General features: G+C 45.5%; 1 protein-coding gene and 1 long non-coding RNA gene across 2 annotated transcripts in view; one reads left to right on the top strand and one right to left on the bottom strand.

Moving 5' to 3' along the window:
- Positions 1-16581, bottom strand: part of MYSM1 (Myb like, SWIRM and MPN domains 1) — a 286494-nt gene that overhangs the window by 30688 nt on the left and 239225 nt on the right. The gene's annotated exons all lie outside the window — the stretch shown is intronic.
- The window catches only part of LOC128415707 (uncharacterized), a 29400-nt gene that overhangs the window by 11639 nt on the left and 1180 nt on the right, over positions 1-16581 (top strand). Inside the window, exon 2 of the long non-coding RNA XR_008331045.1 lies at positions 13056-13217. This is a non-coding gene — a long non-coding RNA (uncharacterized LOC128415707). The remainder of the gene's footprint in view (positions 1-13055; positions 13218-16581) is intronic.

Raw genomic sequence — 16581 nt, 5'->3', positions numbered from 1 at the left:
GATGCATTTCCTGTTTGGTCCCGTCCCGTCTGTCCCCCGGCAATGCATAAGTGGCCTTCCTGTGTGTATGTATAGAATTGGGCCATCCATGCTAATCACCTTTATACAGAAGTACAGTTTGCAAATTCTAGTGGAATCCACTTCCAACTAAGACAGCAGTCCTACCAACTTATATCTTTGATTAAGCCCTGTTGCATTATATAATGTAACTGATCCCAGAAAACAGGCATAGAGTTTACTGTATTTAGGGTGACAACTTTCCATAGGACTCCATGAGCAGAAAGCTGCTCTTCCTTAGAGTTGCCCCGAATGTTTACAGATTGCTTTGACCATAACGGTTTGCCAGAACAAATCGCAAGGCAATGCTGGGGTCTCAAATAGTTACTACATTTTAAATCGTAAAACGTCATTGCATAAATGTGTTCATAATTGAATCCTCATGTGGATTTTGCTACTTAAAGCCATAATCCTAACTTTGCCTGTTTGGAGGTTAACCCCATTGAAATCAACAGGACTTCTGATTAAACATGGTGAATATTGAGTTGCCAGCAAGTCTTTGTTATTTATCACTTTGCTTCCTATGCAACTCTATGTCAAAGTAACCCAGTGTAAATATAGCTCTCGCAGCTGATTATCCAAATGTTTTATATGTCCCTTGCAGTGTTACTGTAACCTTCACCTCGCTCTTAGTGTTTACTTATTTGGAAGAAAGCTGCTTAAAACCAACAGGACTTATTTCCACATAAATGTGTTTTAAGAGTGAATGTTAAGATTTAAAACATATTTATGTGGAAAAATGTCCTGTACTTTAGAAGACCTTTCTTCAAAGTGTACTAGGACTGCGGTCTGAAGTTGTGCTGCATGGAAAAAATGGTATATTTATATTACTTCAAGTTGAACTTAATTAAAGCAACTTAGAAGCCCTCCTGCCCCAACAAGGACACATTATGGGGCAAGTGATCTAGATAACACCAAGGGAGGGAGGCTTAGAGGTCACTGGGATCAGGTGATGCCTTGCCACCAGCAATCTGTCCAGCTAACCACTGAACTGTTGAAACAAATTGTACAAGGAGTTCGTCTTTACTTGTACAGATGGTGATTCTGATCTGCATGACCAGCGTTGTACTATTAGGGTGAGGAAGTGGGGGTGGGGTTTAACTCATGAGAAAAATTATAACATCAGTGGCCATTCAACAAATGGTGCACATGTGAGCTATTGTAACCCATGTAATCCAAATCCATATTGTCCTATGCCACAGGGGTAAATCATGCATGCAGATTTTGCATCAAAATCATTATATTATCTGACATCATAATGATTCAGATGAGTGACACCTGTCAAAGAGCTTGTTGCACATTTGGGAAGCACTGCACTTTTATTTTGTTTTGTTTCTACAATCCCTGTACACAGCACTTCCCAAGCACAGGGATTACAAAGCCATTTTGGCAGCACATCCAAAAGGCCAATGATCAGCTAGTTATCTGCTGCTTCGGAAGTACTGCACAAAGTGCTTTGCTGGCATCCCCAATTGACAGTGCCTGCAAAGCCCCTTTTGGCCCTTCCCTACCCCATGTCAGACTTCATCAACGACATCAGATATAAAGCAATTGGGTGTGGCTTGCCTGAAACAGATACATGACGTGGGCCAAATGGGGAGCCCAGGAGGGCCAAATTTGGCCAGCAGGCCAGAGCTTCCCCCCACTTGTTTTAAGTCTGAATTCAGTGGGGGGGGCCAGGTAAAGCCTATCTAGATGCTTGTGTCTAGAGACATCTGAAGGCAGCCCTGTTCAGGGAAGTTTTTAATATGTGACATTTTAGTGTATCTTTCATCTTTGTTGGAAGCCGCCCAGAGTGGCTGGGGAAACCCAGCCAGATGAGCGGGGTACGAATAATAAATTATTATTATTATTATTATTATTATTATTATTATTATTATTATTATTATGTGCCTGCAGCTGCCGTGTTGGTATATGGTATATGGTTAGGAGTTTTTGCTCCAATATATATACTTGCTTACATTGAACAGCATTCACCATTTGAATGCCCATTCGCCCAGCCTGGAGAGATCCTTTTGGAGTTCCTCACAATCCCTTGTTGTTCTTACCAACCTGAACCATTGGGCGTAATCAGTTCACTCCAAGTCATTTATGGACAAGTTAAAAAGGAACAGTCCCAATAGTGACCATTGGGGGACTTCAGTGCCACCAAAAGGCAAGAGTGGTGTGTCCTGTCCACCCCTTGAGGCTTCACCCTGCTTAATGGCTGGCCCGGCCCTGTATTTAGGAATATAGGAAGCTGCCTTATACCGAGTCGGACCTTTGGTCCATCTTAAAGGTAAAGGTAAAGGTACCCCTGCCTGTACGGGCCAGTCTTGACAGACTCTAGGGTTGTGCGCTCATCTCACTCTATAGGCCGGGAGCCACCGGTGTCCGCAGACACTTCCGGGTCACGTGGCCAGCGTGACAAGCTGCATCTGGCGAGCCAGCGCAGCACACGGAACGCCGTTTACCTTCCCGCTGGTAAGCAGTCCCTATTTATCTACTTGCACCTGGGGGTGCTTTTGAACTGCAAGGTTGGCAGGCGCTGGGACCGAACGACGGGAGCGTGCCCCGCCGCGGGGATTCGAACCACTGACCATGCAATCGGCAAGTCCTAGATGCTGAGGTTTTACCCACAGCGCCACCCGCGTCCCATCTTGCTCAGTATTATTTACACGGACTGGCAGCAGCACTCCGAGGTTTCAGGCAGAAGCTTCTCCCAACGCTACCTGAAGATGCTGGGGATTGAACTTGAGACATCCTGGCTCTACCACTGAGCTGACCTGTTGCCCTTCCTTGATGCCTTCTGACCATAGGAGGTGATATAGTAAAATGGGGACAGGGAGCCTGTTGGATCCCAACTCCTCTCAACCCCAGCCAGCATGGCCAATGAGTGATGGGAACTGGAGTCCAAAAACATCTAGAAGTCCCCCACCCTTGTGTCAAAGCTGTGGCAAAACGGCACCAAAGGAGTGGAGCAAAGCAAATGGGCTATTGAGGGCTGGGGAAGACATGAGACGAGTGCTGATGTCCTGGAACGGCTGTCTGGAAATCAAGTGGCCGGCCCTAGAACATAGGCATCTTGCAGAACATAAAGGGGTTGGGAAGCAGAGGCACAAGCAGAAGGGAGCTGGAGTGGGCAATGGAAAAGTTTCAGTCTGTGTGGTGGATATTCCTGTGGTCTGCTGGTGCCCAGAGTTGAGGTGCTACTGGGGGCTGGTGAAGGATTGGGTTGCAGCCAATCATCTTTCCTCTTTTCTCAGTTAGAGTGATGAGCAACCACTTCCTCCAGGAAGCTCGGTGGCTTGGCCCCCCGTAGGAGCTTTCACAGAGCCCCTTTCTCGGCAGCGCATCTTGTGAAATCTCGAAGAGCAACAGAGCGCCATAGGCAGCCAGTGGGTTTTGGCAGCCTCCCTCTGGCTGCCGTCTCCATGCCGCTGCCACTGCAGGGGAGCAGCTTGGATTTGAGGAGAACTGGGCTGAGTCGGAGGCTTGTTCACAAATAACAGTTGCCATCTGTCTTCTTAAAATAATAATAATAATAATACATGACCACTTGTACTTTCCTGTGGGCAAGGCTTAATGTAAAGCAGTTGCACAAAAGCCTTTCATTAGCATAATGTTTAAGCAAAGCCGAGATATTAGGTTACCAAATGCTGAGGCAGCTTCAAGAATCAGCAAAATGAGACAGCTCCTTGAGCTCCTTGCGAAATGGCCAGAATTCCTCCTTCCCATTTTCAACACAAATGGCCTCCTGTGGTTTTCAGTCAGGATGAGGCACTGTCAGTAAATTTTTGCAGAAAGTAAGATGTTTCCTGCTTTAACCTCTTAAAGGAAGGTTCTTCCTGCTGTTTATAGATTTATTAATTTTCTAGGCTGACACTTTCACTGATGTTGATTGGTGCTAGGGGAGGACACAACAAAACTTTCCAATTTGTCTTGGGGTTATTCTGCGGTGAGTTTAAATAGCCCACAGTGCTAGTCTGGGCAGCCTTCCTGTGAGGCAGAGTGAAGGAGCCTCCTCAGTCAGATTTTTTTGGGGTGCTATAAAAGGACAGCAAATTGTTAATTCTTTAATTCATTGTTGTGTTTTTACTGACTGGGAGCAGGAGAGTCATTTGGGTGATTTATCTGCTTCAGGTGCCAAAATAACTGGACTGACCTAGGGTACTATGGCTAATCACCTTGAAATAAGGGTAGGGCAGGCATTTGCTGTTCCATATCTCAAGCATATCTTGAGCCAGCTCTGTTAACATCTGGAATTTGTCATTGTAGCCTCCTGTGGCATCCAGATGTTGCTGGACTACAATTCCCATCAGCCACGACCACTGGCCATTCTGGCTGGGCCTGATGGGGAATGTAGTCCAAAGCAGTTGGATGGCATCAGGTTGGGAAAGTCTGATCTAAAGCAACTTTCTTGGTGGGTACTGTCCTGTGCCAAACGCAGTCCCAAGCAGGTGTTCCTGGAACTGATGGTTGAAGGATGGGTGGCTGCATTCTTTCCAGGTGTAACTTGCCTATGAAACCAGCCACTGACTTGATTTAAAGCTTGTTGAATATACAATATGAATGGAAGCCAATATTTGGTTGTGCTCAACAAGGCCTGAGCTATTGTTTATTGGGTTTTATATCCCCAAGTGACCAAACAATATATAGCTAAAATAAATTTACATACAAAAAATAAAACAGCAGCAGACATGACAAATAAAAGCTATTGGATAAGTCAGACAAAAAACAACAACAACACCACTTCATTATCAATTTATTTACATGGCCTTTTTTTCTCAGCAAGGTGAAAGGAATTCCTTACCTCATAATCATGTACATTTCATCAGTAGAAAGTAGATCTGAGGTTGAAAGATGCATTTTTAACATCTGCACTACACTACCGACCTAGAACTCCCTAGGTGCCATGTTTCCCTAACTCACAAGCCTGCACACCACAGCAGCACTCAAGGAAGTTAAGCACCTTATAGCTGGCGTGTCACATTAATCCATTTTGATTGCAACCCTATGCCAGCTTCACTGAGACCACACCTTCTGAAAACCACTGGCCTTTCTTCTGAGTAGACACATATACATAGGATTGTACTGTTAATGGTCTCAGCATGCAAGCTTATGTACCTTTACCTGGGAGTAAGCACCAGTGAATCCAATGCAGCTTGCTTCAGAATAAGCGGAACATAGGATTGCACTGTGGAGGAGTAACTGGAATGGTTACTAACTGCCGTTTTGCATTAATTATATAAAAAAGGAGTTTGCTGTGAAATCAAGGGTGGCTTTTTTTCTTTTTGCTTGTAGCATCTGTCACTTTTCTCTGCTCCAGGTTCTGCTACATTTTTAGATAGCTCCAACCAGAGAATGTAATTGCAGCTTAATGATAATGTACCCTTTTGCTTTTACCTATCTATCAATCTGCCCTCCTGAATGCTGGCAGATTACTTGGACAACACTGATATTTAGTTAATTTATTACTCATGCCCAGTACATTTTCAAGTGTACCTGCCTGGTGTAATAAAAGAAAAAGAGGAGGTTACATGATTTGTTCTAGTTCACAGCACTTCTGAACTTGCACAAGCCTTCTGCTTATAGCCGTGCTATCTTATATCTCTTAGCCTTTTTTAAAAAAAGGCCAAGCATCCATAAAAAATACAGAATAGCATTTGCAAGTCATGCTCACCTTCCATACTGTCTCATAAGAACACAAGAGGCTGCAAAAAAATTGAAGTTTTTGAGCAATTTTTAACAGAAATTGCCCCAAACGACATGGCTAACATGGGTTGCCACACATCCGGATTTTCCTGTACTTTTTGTTTTTTGCAATTTCCGCCCGGACACTGCTTCAAACTGCAGTACTCCATATATGTCTGTGAAATTCCGAACACATGGCAAGCCTAGGACTGGCAGGTGAATCTTACTTCAGCACTGGTAATGGGACAGAGCCTCCACCACACCTGAGGCCAGCAGGTAAGCTTAAGAGGCACAGGGCAAGCTGCTTAATCCACATAGTATCTGTTCTCCATCCGTCCGCATCTGACACCTAAGGAGGCTGCTTTACTCTGCCTAATAGCAGGTCTGGCCCAGCTTATACCAAGTCAAATGAGTGGTTCGGCCAACATTCAGCATTGTCTCTACACTGACGGAGTTTCTCTCCAGAGTTTCATATGGGATTCTTCCCTAGCTCTCCCTGCAAACAATGGTAACATTTGTGTGGAAAGCATATCACTGAGCTACAAACCTCCTCCCGCTGACGAGGATAGGAACTGGGTTGCCAGCAAAGCAACACCAAAAGTGAGGCACAAACTGTAGAGATATAATGAGCACAAGTTGGAGTGCAGAGTGGGCTGGGGGGGGGTGGTTGATTGTAAGAACCATGGGAATTGTCCAGTGTCATCCTACGCGGTTTCATCTTTTCCACCATGCTATTTACAGTGGTACCTCGGGTTAAGTACTTAATTCGTTCCGGAGGTCCGTTCTTAACCGAAAACTGTTCTTAACCTGAAGTACCACTTTAGCTAATGGGGCCTCCTGCTGCCGCCGCGCCGCCGGAGCACGATTTCTGTTCTCATCCTGAAGCAAAGTTCTTAACCCGAGGTAATATTTCTGGGTTAGCGGAGTCTGTAACCTGAAGCGTATGTAACCTGAAGCGTATGTAACCCGAGGTACCACTGTATCTGGAGCTGCTGAGTGCTGTCAGCAGGGAATTTGGAATGAAGTGTCACCATCTCTCTCTCCACACCCCCATCTCTCATCTGAATCAGGAGAGGCACATCAGGTGCCAGACCAGCTTGGAGGCCACAGTGGGCTGGATGTGGGCCAATGCAGTGAAGGACAGGTAAGAAATCTGATAAATAAACAAACTTCCAGACATTGCAGAAGGTACTTCAACTTCAGCAAAGCACCCAGCAGCCACAGGTGTCTTTCAGATTCTCCATCACTTACGTGTTATGAAAGTCTCAATTAGAAAGGAAAGGACTTTCTCCTAATCTATGTGATAGGGGCAAACTGGGTGGTGGCAGTCTCTTGGGACCATCATCACAACCAGCCAAGCATGTATACCGAATCAGAATATTGATGCAACTAGACGGGGAAGTGTGGGGCCTCCCTATCTAGCTTATAGTGTCCACCTCCTTCCCTTCCTTTGCTGAGAATTAGGCTGGAGGGAAAAAATTGTTGGAGCTAATAGGAAGCTTTTGTTCAGTGCCATTTTTTTTGGTGGGGGGAGGTAGGCTTGCAGCGAGAAAGTGAAGAAGTCCCTTGCATAACATCAGGGACAGGCAATCAGTTACCCCAGGGTTTCATATAGCCCTTAGCTTAATTTCAAATGATTTGTCCCTTCCTTGGCAGCCTGCTGGGTGGAGAAAAATAAAGAAAGAAGCGGTGTTAGCATAATGCAGAAAAGGGGAGGGGGGGAGAGTATGGCCCCCAGCAGAAGATGTTTACTAACCCATTGCACCCCATTCCTTTGGCCTATTAACTTGAGGTTTGCTTTTTGTGTGTGTTTTTGTATGTGGCTTTGTAACATGGGCATAGCAAGGACTTTTGTTAGAGGGGAGCAGGATTGGTCAGTTAGTTAAGTATTTCTATTGTTTTACTTGATCTGGGGGGGGGGAGGCAGCTGTCCCCTCTGCCCCCTCTTGGCTACGCCCATTCTTGGTAAGAAGTATATGCCTATGATGCTGCTTATATTATTGATGCCAATGTGATTTCTTTTTAAGCGCAGCCTGGCATTCTATCCAAGAAAAGCTTTCATAAATCGGGGAGGAAGAGGCCTTTCTGTACACACTTCCTGTGCTTCCGATCCAAACATGAACAGTTGTATAAAGAAGGCGAAGGAGAAAACTGGCACAAATGAGCCACTTAGGCAGTTGTCCTACTTATTTGATGCTGTGAAAACTAAATTAAGTAGATCGGAAACCAGAATCCCATTTTTACGTGAGATATAGCCAGCATGGCCACGTGTCCTACTTTCCAGAGCGCTGTCCTCTATTTGGAGGCATTCTCCGCTTGAATGGCCTTCTGGTAGAAGGATAAAGAACAATAAGATTGGAGAGCAAGGGCCTTGAAGTTGCTTAACCAACCAGGGAATCTCAGGTTTGTGGCTTGTGGTTTTTGTAGGAAGGGCACACGCTGCTCAAGAGAGTTGGGTGAAAACAAGTGCAGCTTTATTGATTATATGGCAGGTCAGTGGGGTTGGCATGGCACGAGGGCAAAGGCAAGTTCTTCATTCCAGTCAGCCCTTGCTATTGGAGTGGCATTTTGTTTGATGGTTGGGAAGCACCCAACCAGCCCATGGGAGCTGGCCACAGTGTCAGACCCTGCTGTGGGGCAAGCCAAGCACCCAGGATCCCACTGGGCATCTGGGGGAGAGGTCCACTCCCAGCCAGGCGGGGCCCCATCCGAGCTAGGACCATGCCTTGAACCTAGCATCCCCTCCAGGCCCGTTATGGGGACATCCTTACTAGTCTGATCCTGCCCAATGCTGTTTGTGCACGAAGTAGTGGCATAAGATTGAGAACGCCTAGCATGTCAAAGTGCTCACTGAGGGAAAGAGGTGGGAAACCCAGAGCCAACTGAGGTTGGGGGGCGGGGATCATTTCTGGACCTGTTAACCAGTGACCCAAAGAGCACAGACAGGCCCAAACAAGGCCTCACTAAGCGAGTGGGAAAGCACAAAGGGCAAAATGGCCCCAACCTCTTTGTGGCTGAGGCTTTTAAGCACTTGACCAGGGGTCAGCAAACTTATCGTGCCTCGGGCCAGTGTCTCCAGTGCCACTCGCGCGGAGGGCAGGGGAGCACGTGCCCATATGCATGCACACACGCTATTTCCGGCGCACTTCTGGGTCAGAGGAGCACCGGAAATAGCTTGTGCGCATGTGCACGGGCCTCCTCCAACCCGGAGGTGCACCAGAAATAACACATGCACATGCGCACAAGCTATTTCCGGTGCTCCTCCAACCCAGAAGTGGGCAGCCGCGCAGTGCCGGTAAGAGCAGGCAGTGGCACAGTGCGGCGGGGGTTGCTGCAGGCTGGATAAATGAGTCCCTTGGGCCTTATCCGGCCCGCGAACCTTAGTTTGGGGACCCCTGCACTTGACCCTCTACTGCCCCCATTGCATGGGATGCTACAATTTCCCACGGGATCTCATGCAGGTGCTGCTGGACTGGCTGAAGCCCTGCCTCTCCCCACTGCCTCGGGCTGCCTCCCCACTGGCCGAAAATGCCCCATTCACTTTGCATGCAGAGCAGAACTTTCCAAAAGTTCGAACATGTCAGTGGGTCACAGCCTATGGAAGACCTTGAGTTTAGAAGTCATTTGCATCCCTGCATATAAATCAGCATGTCAACCTGCATGGGAGTGAAGCTAGACAGAGGCCCTTCTTGGAAGGCAACCATCTTCAGAAATCAAGTGGCTGGCAGTAAGAGAGCAGAAGGCTTTGCGGGGGGGGAGGGAGAGTTGTGCTGCTCTATTTATATAATCCCCCCCGCCCCCCGGGAAGTCTGTCTGGTGCATGTGCTGTTGTCTTTTAAGCATCTGGTTAAGAATGTAAGAAGAGCCTGTTGGATCAGGTCTCTATGGCTCATCTGGTCCAGCATCCTGTTTTTACAGCAGCCAATCAGATGTCTATGAGAAGCCTGCAAGAAGGACCAGAAGGCAACATCACTCTTCTCACTTCCCAGCACCTGGCATTCAGAGGTATCTTGCCTCCGAGAATGGAGGTACAATGTAAACATCACAGCTAGTTGATTTTTAAAGTGAAATGCTTTTTTAAATGTTCTGATGGGAAAGGAAGCTTATACGTTAAATGCTGTAACTGAGTCACCGAAGTTGGTTTTAAAGGCATAGTGAATTTGGGCAGTGCCTTTAATTGTTTGGGGAGGGCATCAACAGCATTTTAATTATGTAATTGTATGATGTTAAAAAAATATTACCGTGAATTGCCTAGGATATATTTGCACGGAGGGCATTAAATAAAAAATAAAGTGATAGTCCTCAGTATTCAAAACATAAGGCAATCCTCTCCACATCCAACTCATTACAATTGAGGTACATTCTGGATTTTATATTATTTTTAGACTAAGTGTCATCTTTGTTACTTAAGGCGTTTTGGTGCATCTTGCGTGAGGATAAGACTGGGATAATAATTCTAAATTTCATTAATAAACAATAAAAACCTAGACATGGGGATTTTTCAGGTTTCTGGCCATTCACAAAAGAGTCTAGATAGCTCAGTTAGTTAGAGCGTGGTGCTGATAATGCCAAGGTTGCAGGTTCTATCCCTGTATAGTTCCAGTTGCATAGTCCTGCATTGCAGGGAGTTGGACTAGATGATTCTGTGGGTCTCTTCCAACTCTGCAATTCTATGATTCTACGATCACTCACAAGAGGTGCATGTGAAGTGATATGCTTGTGATATAGCCACATGCTAAGGCGGTTGCATGCACAGAGTTCCGTGCAGATCGGTTTAACCTTTCAGCATGCCGCTGCTGCCACCGCCAACAAAATAGGCTTTGTGCTGGTGTGCTAAACATCCCAGGTGCACACTGAGCATTTTCTAGACACAGCCACAAAGAGTGGGGATTGTGCGAGAGGGCTCTGATCTTCTATCCGCATGCCGAAGCACTGTTGGCAAAACCAACTGTGCAAGCCTGTACATGGTTTCTTAGAAGCCCTACCAAGTTTGGTGGGGTTTATTCCCCAGTAATGGGAGTTTAGGATTGCAGGCTTGGGTTGCGTCTGCGTGTAATGGCTGAAGGTGCCTTGTGATTTGGCTCTGGTAGTGTGGCACATGGCTCTCAAGCATTTAACATTTCTGTGACATTGCTGTTTGCACAAGCCGTGACAGAAAGCGTTCGGGAGAGGTTGTTTCCTTTTGATGTCTCACAGCAAGTTGTCCTTTCGTACTGGTGGCCGGAATCAAAAGCCCTGTGGCTCAATAAAGTGACCCTTTTGACACCCGCCTTTTGTGTGCTTCCACCCGCACCGCACCCCTCCCCAAGAGTTTGTATTTCATCAACCGTTTCCAAGGATTGTGAGTGCGCCCCACACATCTTCACTGCTGCTGGTGTGTTCAGAGCCAGCAAACAAAACACAACACACCATTATTTGATTTGAATGGCTGCTGGGCTATATAATGGGGAACAGAGGAAACGGGGAGAATAAGGCCTTGCTATTCAGACAAGAAAAATCCCCAGCACCGTGTCAAAAGACTATGAAAGCGCTTTCTGGCTTTTTGCCATGGTGGCCTTTAATATGATAAGAACAGGGCGACACAACCTGCCAGTCATGAACTTGCATGTAAAGAGGAGGAAATTAAAGGTGGGCTCAGCATTTTAATCCAGCGTACAATGTCATTTCGGTGGCAATTTTTTTTAAAAAGATGCAATTTTAATTTCTCTTTAGAAAGAAAGGAGAATGTCTGGATAGGGATGCAGATAGCTTTTAACTTTTCACCAGTTTCAGATTCTCTTTTTATCATTCCCAGCCTCAGTGCCCCTGCTTCAGTTTTCACCTCTTGTTATGAAGGATTATTGCCAGGTTGAAACTTGCAAGGTTAAAAAAGCATGGCAGATCAGCTTCTTCTGGTTAAAATATTTGGAGGTGATCCAGGCACCTGATGTCATTCTTAAAAAAACTCATTGACAAAAGTGTAGCTTGGCCCAATTCAGAGGTGGGAAGCCTTCTACAGCCTGGGGGACGCAGGCCACCTTGGCTTTCGCTTTATGCAGACCCAAGTGAGCCTGAGCTTCCACAGCCATTGCCCGCCATGAACCACCATGAGCAGGATTGGTTGCAACAACAGCAGATATGCTTGAGATAATATTTTATTCTCTTGTTAATTATTTGTATTTTATATTTCCTTTAGTCATGTTTTATTTTGAAATGTTTAAGGAATTTTTCTTTTCATTTTTGGTAACTTTGCTGTGTTAAATGTGCATTCCGTGGCTGTAATTATCCTTTCTCATTTTTGTATTTGGAAATTTTTAAGAAAACGTTTTAGTTTCCTGCTAATTTTGTTGCTTTGAATGTATACTTTATGTTTGACTTACTTTAGTCATGTTTTATTCTGGATTTTTCATTTGAATTTTATGTTTCAATGTATTATATACTTTGGATTTTATGTTTTAATGCATTATATCCTTTGATGTTAGCCTCCCTGAGCCCAGTTTGTCCAGGGAGGGTGGGATATAAATAAAATTATATTATTATTATTATTATTATTATTATTATTATTATTATTATTATTAATGCATTGTGAGATTATTATTATTTCCTTAATAATATAAAGTGGTATAGAAATGAAATGAATTTTTTTATATATATTTCCCTTCTCCACAAGCTTCTGGGGACCACATGCAGCTGGTGGGCATGGCCAGAGGAAAAAGGAGGTGGAGCAATGATTAATTTGTTTCTGCAAGCATTCTCACACCCCAAGCTATCCTCTGTGATAGCTCAGTTGGTAGAGCATGAGACTCAATCTCAGGCTTGTGGGTTCAAGCCCCACATTGGGCAAAAGATTCCTGCATTTCAGGGGGATGGATGATCCTCGTGGTCCCTTCCGAGTCTACAATTCTATGATTCTATTATTCTTATCCAGGGAAGCAAGAGGGATTGTCAGAGTTGAAGGACATATTCCAGTCAGGCAAAAGCACTGGTGGATGGTGTGTAGCAGGGCCAGTAAAGGGTGTGGCTGGGGAGAGTCCTCAGGGCCAGATAGAGAGGTGTGCAGGGCCACATTTAGCCACCCAGGCCTGAGGTCCCCCACCCCCAGTTCTTCAGGTGCTCCTGAATGTCAGCATCTTTGGTGCATTTGTGCATGTGGCATTTCTGGGTGCAATTGGGACTTCCTCCAATTCAGCCTGCCCAAACTGGCCTCTCCACCGGTTGCCTTTGTATTGTTGAGGCTTCCTTATCTCAGCCTCCATCATCAAGTACAGGTGGTTGCATGTGACCTGGGCTAATATTTAACCATTTAAAACAACAACAACAGGTTTCGGCTTGTTTTCCTCTTGTAGCGTTCCATCGAGTGAACCGGGACGCTTCTTCCTTTGGGACTGCTAGTTCGGCTTTTGAAATCCAAACCTGCATTAGCAGAGGACCTGGAGCAGAAGATGGTGTTCTGCAAACAGTGCTCTGTGGAATTCTTAATCTCCACCTGGACAGCCACCAGAACAGAGGTCAGTTCAATATCTCATCGGAAGGTCATCACCTTTAACAGTTGCTGCTCTCCCGTGTCCATTCCTTCACTATTGCACTATGTGCAGCATGCAGGGACCGAAAGATGGCTGCATTGCCGGAATGTCAATTTGTTTCTTGCTGTGGCCTTAAAGGCATCTTCCTTCGCATTGAAATCTACTGATTTCTGGTATGTCTTGGATACTCAAGAAGACACCCCGAGACCCCAATACACTCCTAAGATACAGTGCACTGCCTTATATCGAGGCAGACTATTTGTCCATCCAGCTTAGTGTTGCTCACTACAGGCCTTTATGGTGCTTTCCAGATAATGTGGGACTCTTCACTCCCATTATCCCTCACCAATGACTAATACATGTTGAGACTGATGGGGTCCACAACAGTTAGAGGAAACTACATTGGTGCATTTGGACCACCAACAGTTCTCCTAGTATCTTCAGAATGCAAAGCATACGCTCTTGTCACTGAACCAGGGGTGCCAACTTAAATAAAATATTGAGGAGGCCCAGGTAAGCCCCACATCACATAACTGATCACAAGACACAGCACACACGCACACTATTTGAATGGCAATGCCCATCTATTGGGGGGCCCTCAGTCCTCTCAAATATTTTATTGGAGGGGGGCGAAGGGACCTCAGCCCCTATGAGTTGGCTCCTAGGCACTGAGCTAAGGTTCCCCATCCCTATTCATGGCTACGAGCAACAGCTCAAGGCACAGGTGTAGCCATCAAGTAAAACAATAGAAATAATTAACTGACCAATCACGTAGGTTCTGCCCCCCCCCAAAGTCCTGCCCTCCCTAACAAAAATCCTGGCTACACCCATGGCTCAAGGCCTCTTCTTTCTCAGGGAAGGCTTGTGTTATTGCAATCATTGATCAATGACTACAGTACCAAATTATTATTATGCTCACCCCCAGATTTAACACCGCAGGTAGAATGTTTGTTTCACCAGTTTTCAATGGGATCAGTTTGCATACGGGACTGCCACTCACATATTCAAATGTTGAATGAATCCATCAAACGTTGCATGTATATGTGTGAACCAACCTTCAGTTATCAAACTGGGGTATATCTCAAGGTGCCTGTGAGAACACAGGATGAGGTGTGTATCAGGTGAACAACCGGCTCCCATTCTCCCATACTGCAGCACTCTTCACCCTACTGTCGTTCCTTGATCAGCCTAGAGGTTGAGACTCTACATTGAACTGTGTGAATCTTCTGCTTTTATGGGGACTATTTCTCACACCCCCGTTATAAAAGCTCAAACAAGAGCTGCCCCTCGCTAAAGAAGGTTCCTGTTTGGCAATGGTTTGATGCTTTATTGATCTGCTTATTATTTAACAGAAAGCCCTTGCTAATAAGTAAAGCACAAAATCCTGTCCCTTGGGCTCGTTGAAAAATGTGGAGGAACCAACCAGGGCAAGTGAATATTTTTAGATGTTACTATTTCAGGTCAGAGCTTCTGCTTTGGAGGAGAAGCATAACTTGAGGGCTGATTTCAACACATTGGAAAACATTGCTTGGGAGGGACACTTGGACATGACAGGAAAACATCTGCACAATTTGGGGGAGGGTGCAAAGCGCAGTCCTCCTTGATGCAGCTGTGTTTCTGAGTGAAGAGCAACTTAGGAGCCACCTTGCTATGAGATATCCTTTGGTGACATATTTGAGACACTGTTAAAGGAGAGAGAGAGAGAGAGAGAGAGAGAGAGAGAGAGAGAGAGAGAGACAGAGAGGAGACGGGGCTATTTTGATTTTTCCAGTCACAAATGACAAAACCTTTTGTTTTCCCGCTTTTGCAACTGATGGGAAGTGATCCCTGCGTGGCCAGCTCCTTACCTCTCACCCTTCCTCTTAAGCAGCGTTTCTCAAAGTGGGCTATGCCACCCCCTGGGGGGACACTGGAATGATCCAGGGGGGCAGTAGTAATTGCAATTGGGAGGGCACTGAATAAAAATAAGGTGGGTGGAAGCATAAAGAAATAGAAGACAATTAAACAACTCAAATTTGTCTTCCTCTTTCTGTTTGTTTGCTTAAAGAAGGTAGATTTCCAGGGGGCGCTGAGTATCCCCCCCCCCGAAAAGGGGCAGTAGGCCAAATAGTTTAGGAATCTCTGTAAGCAAACCCTTTCCCTAGTATAATTCTCAGTGGTTTTAGCAGTTTACTGCAAAATGCTGAAGAATTGCTACATGAAAGGAGGAGGCATTGCATCCATTTCAAATGCCTGAAGCCACTTGCTCACCTGTTGGTGGCCCTAAGCAGCAACTTGAAATAGTATCAACAGCCCTGTTTTCCAGTGACTCCTTGGTATCCATTCTTAATAGGAAATTAAACTTATTTTGCTTTGGAGAATGTAACGACAAGATCTTAAGGCCATATCTCAGAACAGGTCAAAAGTGAGAGCGATACGGCAGTACTTTAACACTGGAATTTGAGCACAACTGCTTTGTACATAGAGCTACCTCTTATCATACTTTTCTGTCTGGGTAAAGAGATTCTCTCTCACACACACACACACATGCATACACATCAAAAAAAGAGAAATCATTTTGGAGGAAACCTCTGCTTTGGCAGATAGCTGCAGCGCAACTTAGTTATCAGCATGTTGGGTTGAGCTAAGCTGATTTTTTTGGCTCCCAGTTGTCAGCGAGTTCAGTGCTGATGCTGGGAAATCAATCAAAAGGACAAACTGGATCCGGTTGCTTTTCTCCACTCCCACCCCCACCAAAAGGATGTCAGACCTGTTATTTCAGTTTAGTTAAAGACAGAACACAGAATCAACATCCTCCACAGAAAATGCATTGAAATCAGTTGGCTTGTTATCTTCTCTTACTCTCCCAGGAGCACAGACATGTCTCCTAGGCATCTTGGATTCTTAGCATAGAGCAGTTAGGACTTGCTCTCAAGATGAGAACCATTCATAGCAGTCTGCAAAAATGCTGACCCACACTGACTTCTCCATGTGGCATTGGCCTGCACACAGCTGCCCTCAGCATGTGGTGTTTGTGGCTGGAAGGGTGTTCAAATAAGTTCCTGGTTAGAACCTTCCTGTTGCTTTATATAAGCTTCAGAATGCTATTGTGTAGAGGTTAAAAAAAGGGAAGGCACTGTAGTAGTTCTGTGGTGATGGGAGGAAACCCTGAAGCATTTGCTCTAAAAAAAAATACCAGACGTACGGTTGATTGAGTAAACATACCAGGAAGAAAAGTGGACAGCTTGACCGAAGCAGGAGGGTCAAGAGGCAACCAGGAGTCAATTTGCAAGCTGTGTGCATGTCTTTTCAAGAGCAAAGGTGGAAGGGTAAAACCAGAGTCACCCTGCTCCCCATCTCCTCCTGTTCA

The sequence above is a fragment of the Podarcis raffonei genome, chromosome 6 (genome assembly GCF_027172205.1).
Source record: "Podarcis raffonei isolate rPodRaf1 chromosome 6, rPodRaf1.pri, whole genome shotgun sequence".
Lineage (NCBI taxonomy): Eukaryota > Metazoa > Chordata > Lepidosauria > Squamata > Lacertidae > Podarcis > Podarcis raffonei.
The sequence above is the reverse complement of the archived record's forward strand: the minus strand, read 5'-3'. Positions and strand labels throughout refer to the sequence as shown.